The 11,602-nt window shown below is 37.8% G+C and overlaps 1 protein-coding gene across 1 annotated transcript in view; it reads left to right on the top strand.

Moving 5' to 3' along the window:
• The first annotated feature begins 4,642 nt into the window (after positions 1–4,642).
• Positions 4,643–11,602, top strand: part of klhl4 (kelch-like family member 4) — a 101,759-nt gene continuing 94,799 nt past the window's right edge. The window contains exon 1 of the mRNA XM_036549135.1: positions 4,643–4,676. The gene's annotated coding sequence lies outside the window, so the exon portion shown is untranslated. The remainder of the gene's footprint in view (positions 4,677–11,602) is intronic.

Below are 11,602 nucleotides of genomic sequence, written 5' to 3'. Positions count from 1 at the left end.
TGGATGGATTAACTACACAATTTGTATTCACCTCTCACCATTCTCCATGTAGTGCTACTATATACCAGCTATACAACACACTCTCATGGCTCAGCGATATATCCAGTCATCTTCTGTCTGTTCGTCATTCTTCCAATGTCTGTCACCACTGAGTGGATGGAAGAATTAATTTGGGCCATATTCACACAGGTCTTTTGTCATTCTGTTATGCTTCTCCAAACCACTTAGAAAAATGTTTTTGATCATGTCTTTTTAGTTATTTGTGCTGCATAGGATGGCCCAGTCTATTTTAAATGGAAGAACTGCATCTATAGCATTAAATATATAATATACATAATTGTGTTATATGTGGATGCAAAGGACAGACATTGTCAGAACTTGACAAATTTTTGTCTTTTTAATGCTAGCATATTCATTCATGTCATACATCTACACTCCACTGCATTATAAACATTGCAATGAGGATAAAAAGCAAGGATTTCTGCTGCATGTCCAGAGCACACTCCATAACCTGATAATGAATCAAAAATGAACATGAATTCCCATGGCTGGACTGAGCAAATACATGGTTTGCAGATGCCTAAATTTTGGGCGCATTAGTCCACACTTTCTTGCTCTTTGTTGATTGTTATTAGCCCATGGCTGTGCGCGCTGCGTAGTGATACCAAAGGTTTCCAACCGATTGCATGCAGTTGATTGGGAGCAGCTGAATTATAAAAAAGGACTCAGTTGTGCTGGTGAACCGGTACGAACGGCGTACTGAAAAGAGTAGGTCGAAAAGAACGACTCGTTAGCGAAATGCACACCAATACCTGTAACCGTATACGCTACTGATTACACTGCGAGGTAAGTTACCTGCTTCCACTGTCAATGTCTAAATCCAGCTACATAAAACATGAGAGCCAAAGCCATTACCGAGTCGGGATTCACATTCCTAACGAACTATTGCACAAACCGACGCGATGCAAAGGGACATGCACCTTCCCCTTATCATGCGCGAAAGCCGGCATTTCACAGGTAGGCCTATATAGGAAATGTCCGCACTCATTCGGCAACAGTCGCCTAGAATGTACAATAGTGCTGTAAACGGAGCACAACAGAAATCTCCAGGGCCCTTTATATTCTTTCTCCCACATTTTGTGAGAGTGAACAGTTCGGACCATATGAGATATAAAATTAAAATGTGGCGCTAAAGCGCGATGCCAGAACAAAGCTGCATCGTCACATTCCAACTATGGATTAAACATGTCGGTAACCACACAGTTTGAAATGTATAGAGGATTATCTATTCCATAATCCACCACAGTGCACATTTTTATAAAATGTAGATTATTTGTACCTAATTGATTACTATGCATAAATATGAAATACAATACGTACATGAAAGCAAATACAGAGCTTAAGTGCTTTTTGCAGTTGGTCAGGTGATAGCATTTCACAGTCAGTGTATTGTATTTCACTGTTGGATGTTTGTTTTTGGGTCTGAATGATTCATGTTTCTCTGTTGGTGTATTATACTTCTCTTTGAGTGTACTGCTTTTCGATGAGGATATGTCTGCCAGTCTCTCTCGGGGCAGCTTGGGGATGTGGTGGACTCCCTCAGTAGAATAGAGCCAGACACTCTTCCAACTTCCTCCAATATTGGGGGATATTCAAGTTGATGGGCAGAAAATGGGGAAAATGCCATGTGGGAATACATGAGCACATGTCCTTTTTAAATAGGGGGTTCACTGCATAAGTAGGGGAAATTAAAGTGCTCTTAAAAGTGAAAATCTGGTCAATCAGATACCTATATGTGTATATATATATATATACACATATAGGTATCAGTGAGACATGCTAATACTGTTGTCTGCTGTTTGTGGGTGAGACCCAAAAGCAACCAAAGTCACACTGGCACACTCAATTTTCCCACTAGCCCAATTGCATCTCCTTAATCAAAACAAAGTATGGCACTCAGAAGTCATGCTGTAGAAACATGCATTGTCCTATGGACTGACATTCATACCGCTCCATCTGCTAGCCGCATTCAGCAATTGAGTAGGACCCACTACAGACACAGCTAAGAAGATGCCAGCTAATGGAAGGGAAACAAGACAGCCAATGCAAAACAGCAATGATCAAGCTGGCAGCTTCATTAAAATACAAGAAGTAATTGCTGTTTTATGAAAATATCAGCTAGTATTTTATGAAATATGTTTTATATGCAAGACTAATTTAGCTGTCAACATGTGTTTAGTGGTAGATTATTTTAAATGCAGCATGTATGTTGTACTAACCTTCAGCTAATGCCCTTGCTTGGTATTGCATGTTCCACTTTGAGATCTGATGCTCCAGTACTGTCAATGTTCTCTCTTCTTATCAGACAATCAACCACACCCTCAAGACCACCCCAGTAATATGACTGCTTTGAAGGTGGAGTGCTTCCACTGAGGGTAAGTTAAACAGAAATATAATATACTAACAGCAACAGTCACCTGTATGAAAAACGAATGGCCCAACAGAAAAATGTAAAACAAGCTCCACAGTACATCAGAGGTTTGAGTAAAAGCCGACCTGTATTGCTGGGGTTCGATCCCATCCACTTCATCAGCTGATGATGACTGGTAGCCTATGGCAGTGGAACAAATTGACTTGGTTCTGCTGGGGATAGGGGCGGGCAGGTCGGCCAGTGTTTCCTCGTCACTGCTCTCAGGCACCTTACAATTCATCAGGCACCTGCAAGTTGCTTGGATGATGTCAGCGGAGTAACACCTATCTGCCAATGAGTGCCAGCTCCACTGTAGAGTGCCATGTAACTTGCAGTGTGAAAAATAACTGTTGGCTGTGTGCAAGCGCATTTGTCTCACCTCAGTTCTTCTGCATGAGTGTAGAGGTTGCAGCAGTGAAACAAGCCCAGTATACAATTGGCAGTTCCAGAACAGAGTTGCAATTAGATGGGAAAAAGTATAAAAAGGCAGTTGTTCACATTTTGTCTTCACAAGTGCACTTCTTTTACATTCACATATATAGTATATGATGTAAGTATTTAATTTTGGTATTCATACAACATTCTTGCTGAGAACCTTGAAACCATTTCTCTCTGGGGAGCATCTAGTAACATTGTGTGCTGGTTACTGGCTAACTAGGTGGTTAATAGATTGGACCATTTTCTAGCTAGCCAGCTGTGTAGTCCCAGATATTTTCCAACTATTCTGAAACAGTTGTCAACTCTAGCTGTGCCATGCACTATCTGGCATTCATTTGTAATCTAAAGCTCCTATTGTGATCCTGAGTGTACATAAGCCTATAAAATGTATTTTGTTTAGTATAACGTTCCATGAAGAAGATGTGCTGATGTGAAATGCTGTGCTGACGATCAGCACAGGACAATATGTAGCTCCAAACTAGTACTGTTATGCCAATATAACAAAAGTGAGTACAGTAACAGAAAAGACCTGGTGGGCAATGGTCTGCACCAGTTAGCTAGCTAGCTAAATTTAAGTGAAATGTGTGGAGTACAGAAAAGTTCAGATGTTCTGTGCAATGCTTTTGAAAAAGGGATAACATTGTGTTGTTAGCATTAAAATAACCTATTTCTGTGTAGAATGTACCTTTTTTACTTGAAAATACATTCATCACATCTAACTGAGTTTCTCTTACTCTAGGCCTACCTAGCTTCAAGTGAGGGATAGGTCTTTGTCATCAAAATTGAACTAATAGGGAAAAAAAATCATGACGCTAAACAAAAATGGAAATAAGTGGAATAGGTGCTGAATGTGCAACTGGTTTTGACATGTCTCTTTCACTACAGCTCTGCTACCACTGCTTGAATAGGGCCTCAAGACTGCATTCTTTGTCTTTTGGTTTGTTTAATTTATGCTAATACATTTTACTATGTTTATTCATACCTTCATATATAATATTTTGGGTGCAGTCATTTTAACATCTAAGTAAGTCTGGCATAAACTTTGGTAAGAGAGTAAGTAAGAAAAGTTTGAGATTTTTTGGTAGTGCATTGCTTGAACCAGTAACCACAGGAGCCTTATTCATCTAAACAAAACAACTGCTTGAAAAGTGGAGCGCTTCCACTGAAGATGAGTTAAGCATGTCAGTCAAGTAACATATACAAACACTCAAAGGCATGCTCAAGAGCCACAAACAATATGATTAACCAGCCATTTTATGAGCCGTTAGTAGATAAAATAAAAGCCAAACTGGATGTCAGATTTGTGGACAAGGTACAATTCTTGCAACTCTAAGCAAGGTTGAATTGCCAAAATGCCCCCAAAACTCAGTGAAAAGATATATGTTGGGGAGCTGAAACTGTAAGAACCAAAAAACAGCTCTTTCCATGTGTGAAAAAGAGTGGAAAGCCAAGAACACAGGAAATGATCTCTGAGCTTCTGGTTGTTTCAGTGTAGCTGTTGAGGGAAGTGCAGCGGAAAGCACTTATCAGGAATTTCCTTTCAGAGAGGAAAGTGGAATTTTCTTTGTGTTTTTCTATGCAAATATTTGTCAGCAGAACAGGGGTAAGAGGGAGAAAGAAGGAAATGGGCCAAATCCATTGTAGTCCATTGAGGTAACACAGATTTTTCTGTGGCTAAATACATATACACTGTTCACACCAACTCTTCAGTGTAAGGGATGCAGAACATTGAGACGGAGCTTTTATAACATAGAAGACATCTTAGGAGGTAAGCTTCAGTTTCTTAAGATGCACAGGCCACAATAATATAGGCTTGGTTTTCAAGGAATACCGTTTTTCTTCATGTGGATAGGAATAGGAGTTTTTGTTCATGTGACTAGAGGAAAAAAAGTGGCTGGTGCAATTCTTCCTGCTGTTTCATTTTATGGCTGTGAGTGAACTGTAGTAATTTTTCATATTTGTTTTCTATTTTATCTTTACATCCTTATACATTTATTTTATATAAATGTACAATGTCAATTTATTTATTAGTACAGATGTGAGATTAGTTAGTTTCAGTTTTAGTTAGATTTTTCAATGTAACAAACAACTGCCGCATTTCTGTCATATGGGATTATTGTTTGAATTGCTTGTTGAGATTAATGAACATGATGTAGAATTATTTGTTTGCTACCATTATCACCTGAACTGTTTTGTCCTTGAATGCTAAAATAATTTAAAACATATGATAATTCACATTTAATTGTGTTAATCACACTTTGATCAAACAATTATCATCTTTAGAAGTAAATCCTGTTCCACATTAATGCAGGTGTGTAATAGCTCTTAACTGGGCCATTCCACTAAAACTGCATGTGTTTTAACACAGCTAATATCCCTCCATTCCATATTGATTTGCTTTCTGGGCCATCCCATTATATAATAATGATATCATGGTAGGGAAATACCATGCCAAAAAATTAGTGCAGAATAATTTGAGGAACCCAGCTATGTATTATATTACTTTATATACAGTTGTGCGGAGACATGTAGAAATTGATGCATATGTATTACCTGTGCAGATGTTAGTGTAGAAAACATTCTGCATTAAAATAAATCAGCAGGAGTTGTTTGTTGCTTTTTCTGTCTGCATATTCATCAATTCTCTTCAAATGTGTGATGCAGAAAAATTCATAGGGAGTCAGTATGTGGTAGATGGGGTTTCATGCATTTTAACTCAAGGATTACAGCCCAACTTTCAGTTCAGCATGAGTTTTTTTCTGTTTGGCAAGTCTTAGGAGGCAAGCAGAGAGAGCACTTGAGTTTGCATTGCTTATTTATAGAGCGTTTGCTGAGTTTATCCTTTGAAGTTTATGTCAGACATATTGTGTTTGACTGATGGACTGCCCACATTTGTCTCATAAGATGATTTTCCTGCAGGAATCCAACAAAGCATTTTCTAGGAAACAAACAAAAAACTGTTCATTCAAAAGTTTAATTCATACTATGGATTTCTTTAAATTGTATTTTGATGTGCTAGTGTATTGATGTATCCTTGAGGAGAGAATGTAGATTTTTTTTCTCTCAAAATGGTAATAATGGTAATAATGCAGTATGACATGAGGGGAAAACATAGACATTTTAGTTTTTTAAAATATTAACCAAGCTCATCCTGCCTTTCCAAGCCTAAAAAATTACGCTTAGGCCTGAAAGTCCAAGCGTTTTATTCCATTTTATTTCCTTTTTCTGAACATCCTTCAGATCTTCAGGACATCCTTCAGTTCTTCAGGAGGAGTAATGTTACGTTTAATCCTTAATGACAGGGTTTTTAAATACTCCTTAAGATGTGGCCATTTAATGGGTTTCCTGAATATGCTCAGGTCCATTGAAATATTGAAGGTGTTGAGTTTGGCCAGCTCTGCAGGAATTTAAATCTCCTGAGCACATGAAAGAAATGACAACATCTAATGTATGCCGGTTAAACTATTAATTGCATAATAATATGTAATATTATTATCAGTTGTTTGTTTATTCTTCATCAGTTGTCATAACAAGGGCAACAGTTTGAAATGGCATCAATTTCCCACAATTTTTCATTCTTGTTGTTCTAGCTTTCATGAAATCATTTGTCAGTAAAAAATGGTTTCTTTTACATATAATAATTATGTACATATTATTATATAATAATTTAGTACAAATTTGCAAACATTTTATCTTTACACAAACTAAAATGGATCACATTTTTGGAGACCCTGTTAAATTATGTTTTCATGATGAAAGTATCATATTACTGTTTTACTGTGTTATTGGTAAGGTGTAATTCACTGATGCATGTTGTGGAGTCTCAGTCAGCTTGCTGTGCATTTAGGTTAGGCAGGCATATTCACATGTCATTCATCAAAACTTGCCTCAGTGATGTATCCAGTTGGATCCAGTATCAAGCTCAATCTCCTCAAAACCAAACTTCTCTACATACCAGCTAAATCATCCCTTGACAATGTGGCTGTGTCATCATCCAAGTACACCAAGAACCTGGGATCATGTTGGATAATAACCCAAATCTGCCCATTTCTTACTAACAACCCAGCAAAACTCTTGGTTCAAGTCATGGTGCTGTCTAGACTAGACTACTACACTTTCTTTCTGGCTGGCCTCCCAATAAATGTCATCAGACCTCTTCAACTGATAGAGTGCAGCTGCAGGACAGATCTGCAGCCAACCAAAATACTGTCACATCACACACATCTCCACATCTCTCTAAACTGGGTACCTGTTTATATGGCTCATATAAAATTCATAACTCTGGTTCTATCAAGCAGTAACAAAAACTCCACTCCCATACTTACAGTGTAATTCACGCGCTACACTCCAGCCAGACCACTTTGTTTCAATTCCTCTGGTTGCCTAGTAGTCCCTTCCTGGTAGAGTCATTCATCTTGTTCACTTCCAATCTCTACCTTTAGCCCTAAGTGATGGAATGAGCTCCCCACAACTATCAGAACATAGGAATCACTGTCCATATTCTGGTCCAGACACACTATTAGCAACTTATTCAGACCACCCCTGGGCTCTCAAATCTCTTGAGTGCTCTCATATTAACATGGTGAAAAAGCTAGTAGTAAAATGGATCTGGATTTAAACACTGATGATAAAACCCCTAACCCTAACCCTAAGCTCAGTGGTAAATGTGTTGTGGCAATACAAATGTCATGATACAAACCTGTTGGCTGGAAATTTGTGGTAATGGTTTATGTTGTCTGTCCCATAACAGCACTTAACCCCATTAAGACAATATTTTAGCATAAGACACTAGTGTGGCTGAGTGGTCTAACGCGGTGTATTATAAAGGGCTGCAGTGTGGTACAGTGGTTAAGAAGCAGGACTTGTAACCAACAGGTTGCCAGTTCAGTTCCCTGCTGGGGTACTGCTTTGGCAAGGTGCTTAACTGACAGTTGCCTCAGTAAATATCCAGCTGTATAAATGATAACCTTTTTTATACAGTAAAAAAAAACTACAGCTGATGTAAGTCACTCTGAATAAGAGCATCTGCTAAATGCCACAAATGCAATGATCTCTCACTTTTTATTTCTACCTGGAAAGTCCTAGAAATGCATAAAGCTCACATCCTGAAATTGAGGAACCCTTTTAATTTCACAAGAAACATCTTAGTGGAGACATTACACACTACTAGTCTTAAGTTTAGTTTAAGTATAGCAAATGTGGCAGCTCATTTCATTTCCATTACTCCCTTATGACATGCCTACAAACAGCATCATTTTCACAAGAGTGATTTCAGCCTTGAATTATTGACTCTATTTCTCCTTTCACACCAGTTTGTAAATAATTCAGAGTTACTTATATCTGTATGAATATTTAAAATGTGAGTCAGTTGTATTACAGTAATCAATTTTTTAAGCTCACAATACTGAGGAGTTAGGTAATTCTAGGAAATGACCTTGTAGTTCATTGCATTAGGGAGATGTTTAATATATTGTTTATTTTTGGAATTAAACCATAAACTGTAAATTATTCTTGAAATGTGTGCAATATTTGCATTCCCAAAGCAATAAACAAGAAGTGACTTTTTAATGAAGTACTATATGTACGATTATTGTGCAGAAACTAGGGTAGTACAGGTTTGAATGATTTTGAATGATTTCTTTTTATAAATACTAAGTAGTATATGTAATTGTAATGCAAAAATAAACAGATCTCTGGAGTATTCTTTATCCTGGTTATGAAAAACAGTGAGCAGTGAGTAGCAAAGAAACTGTGTACATTTGCCTATAGCAGATATAAAGATGTACAGAATTTACTGTGAGGAGGGAGATTACCAGCATTGTAAAGAACAACTGCCCTAGACAAGATTGTGTTTATATTTATACTTATTCAGAAGTACTTACAAGAGGTGCGTTTAAAAGGGATCATTCAAATACTGAATCATTGGTGCCATCTGTCAAATGCAGTACCATTGTGGAAAATAAGATCAAGTGCCACAATCCATATCCATATCCATGTTGGGATCCACCCAAGATTCCAAATCCAAAAAAACACATGGCATACATTGCATTCAGTTTTCCTTATGTGAAAAACCATACTGGAGGCCCTTTTTTCCAGGAGCACATGATGTTCACCTGTACATAAGATTTATTACATTTACATTTATTCATTTGGCAGACGCTTTTATCCAAAGCGACTTACATAGGTTACAATTCTTTACAATGTTATCCATTTATACAGCTGGATATTTACTGAGGCAACTGTGGGTTAAGTACCTTGCCCAAGGGTACAGCAGTAGTATCCCAGCGGGGATTGAACCTTTCGGTTACGAGTCCTGCTCCTTAACCACTATGCTACACTGCCACCCATTTATTTAGCACATCTTAGACTTAATAAAACTAAATATATCATTCTTTCTTGCTGACTCAACATATCCAATGTCATTAAAAATAATGGTTGCTTAAACAAATGTGTGTGCAGAATGCACTGCTGACATGTTTGAAATGCGGGTTGACTGCAAACTTCTGGTTAAAAGTTCACTTCCCTAAACCATCACTCTACATTGCTGCCTAAGCTGTGACAAATTCCTCTCCATGTCTTTCCGTGTTAGTTGATTTTGACAAAAACAAACCAAAAAAAAAACCAGTATAGTATTGTTGATTATTTGTAAGAGATGCTGCTATAACTGTTACGAAAATATCTAAGGTATTAATAAAAGTAACTTCAACACACTTGCTAGTGTGCTTGTCTAAAACATTATACTTTTGTGTGGTCATAATGAAACATATCGCTCCTGGCACAGGCTATGTACAGTTGTGATGACACAACTTGAAGGAGTGGGTTGTAACTGTTTAAAATCCAGACTAAAACTTTAATGATCCACAAAGTCCTCATGTATTCATTATGTCCTCTGGTAGTTTTTATGCATGTGTATGTGTATGTGAGTGTGTGTGTGTGTATGTGAGTGTGTATGTGTGTGTGTTAGTGCACACATGTGCCTTTCAGATTTCAAGTACAAGATGACCGAAGCAGGTCTGTAACAAGCCCCTGCTCAGTCAGTGGAAGACCACTTAATGATTTGTCACCCGTTGTCTCAGTTCACATTGTTGTAGGAAGGTTGGTCATTTTTCACTGGGAAACACTCTAAAGGTACTGCCATCTGCAGCAGAGTGAACAAAGGTGGCCAGCGTACAGCTTACAGAAGGAGGTTGCACTTCTTGCCTGTTTGACACGCTGGAGCAAACAAGCAATATGCCCTTGAAATAAGAATCTTCTTGGGCAGGACCTTGATCTTGACAACACAGACCATTTCTCAGACACAAAAATAACCGCTCTTCAGAAGGCTGTGAGCCTGTCTTTCTGCGAAGCCTCTAAAGCCTTGCACATTATCCACTGAGAAGCTGGCATTGACGGAGAATATTCTTTTTTTTTTTTTTGACGAAGACAAACGCTACTGATGACAGGGTCAGTGCTCTTCAAAAGGAGACTACTCCTGAAGGAATGTGGTATTTACCAGCTCCTCTGATCATCAGAGTAAGCGGCACATCACTGACAGGTCTCAGATTAAGGACTACACAATTATGGAACTGGTTGCAATTTTATGCCCTATTTGCTGAATGTATATCATTCCGCTCCTGTCATTGCAGGAGTGGATAAACCCCAGCTTAAATGTTGCACTATTTAGAGATGGAGACAGTAGCAACTGCCACAGTGTGCTCGGGGTGCCTGGGGTGTAGTGCCCGAAGTCATTCTTCTCAGAATATTACATTTTTCTGCATGCTCACCTTTCCATGTACCAGTATTACGTGTTAAAGATAAGAATAATGTAACTCAGCACTTACGCCAAACTAAACTTTTTGTTGAAAAATCAAGTCTCCCGGGCCATTTCTGCTACAACATGAGGGTGTTTGATAGGTATTGTATTTATAGTGTGATGGATAACAAATAGTTTTTGAGAAACTGTAGTAAATTTAGTGCTCTTGTTCAATATTGTTGTGCGGTGATCACTGACATGAATACACCTGTATTACTTCATTTCGTAGAGGCTTTTAGATAGATGTGTAATAATACATGTTGTTACTGTAAAGTGTATGTGCCGGGAAGGTTAATTCATATCCAGTCATGCTTATTGCCACAAAGATGGCTAAAGCCCTGAAGTCCTTCCTAATTGTGTTCTCAGTGTAGGAATGTAATTTTACAATTTGAGATTGCCATGAATGCTAGAAGCAGACTTCTATTTGCAGTTTTGTCAATTAATAAAATGTTTATCTTAGTCCAAAGTTCCAGTCATTTTAAAATTTGAATACAAGTCTTGAAAAAAATGATACATGTGGTGTTTTTTTTTAACCATCCTCCACATAACTCTTATCCAATGTGAAGCTTGCTAATATTTCAGATCAAAACATATTAATTTAAATTTTGTCATACTGAAATGCTAAATAATGAACATAAAGGGATGCAGTCAGTTTATGAGTTACACATTAATTCTTCACTGTGAAATCTTGAAGCAAACCTCTTACAAGTGGGTTCCTTTGAAATGATTTATCTGTGTGCAATAACTGAAAGATTTGTGATCAGTGCAGGACATCTTTGCCACTGGAGGAGCTGAATTAAAGGAAACATTAATGCAGCAAAAACTCATGAATAGGGCAAAATACTGTGCTTTCCCTGACACTTCTTGATATTACCAAAGCTCAGAAGTGTCTGGAGGATTTG

This window comes from Megalops cyprinoides, chromosome 16 (assembly GCF_013368585.1).
Source record: "Megalops cyprinoides isolate fMegCyp1 chromosome 16, fMegCyp1.pri, whole genome shotgun sequence".
NCBI classification, from domain to species: domain Eukaryota; kingdom Metazoa; phylum Chordata; class Actinopteri; order Elopiformes; family Megalopidae; genus Megalops; species Megalops cyprinoides.
The sequence above is the reverse complement of the archived record's forward strand: the minus strand, read 5'-3'. Positions and strand labels throughout refer to the sequence as shown.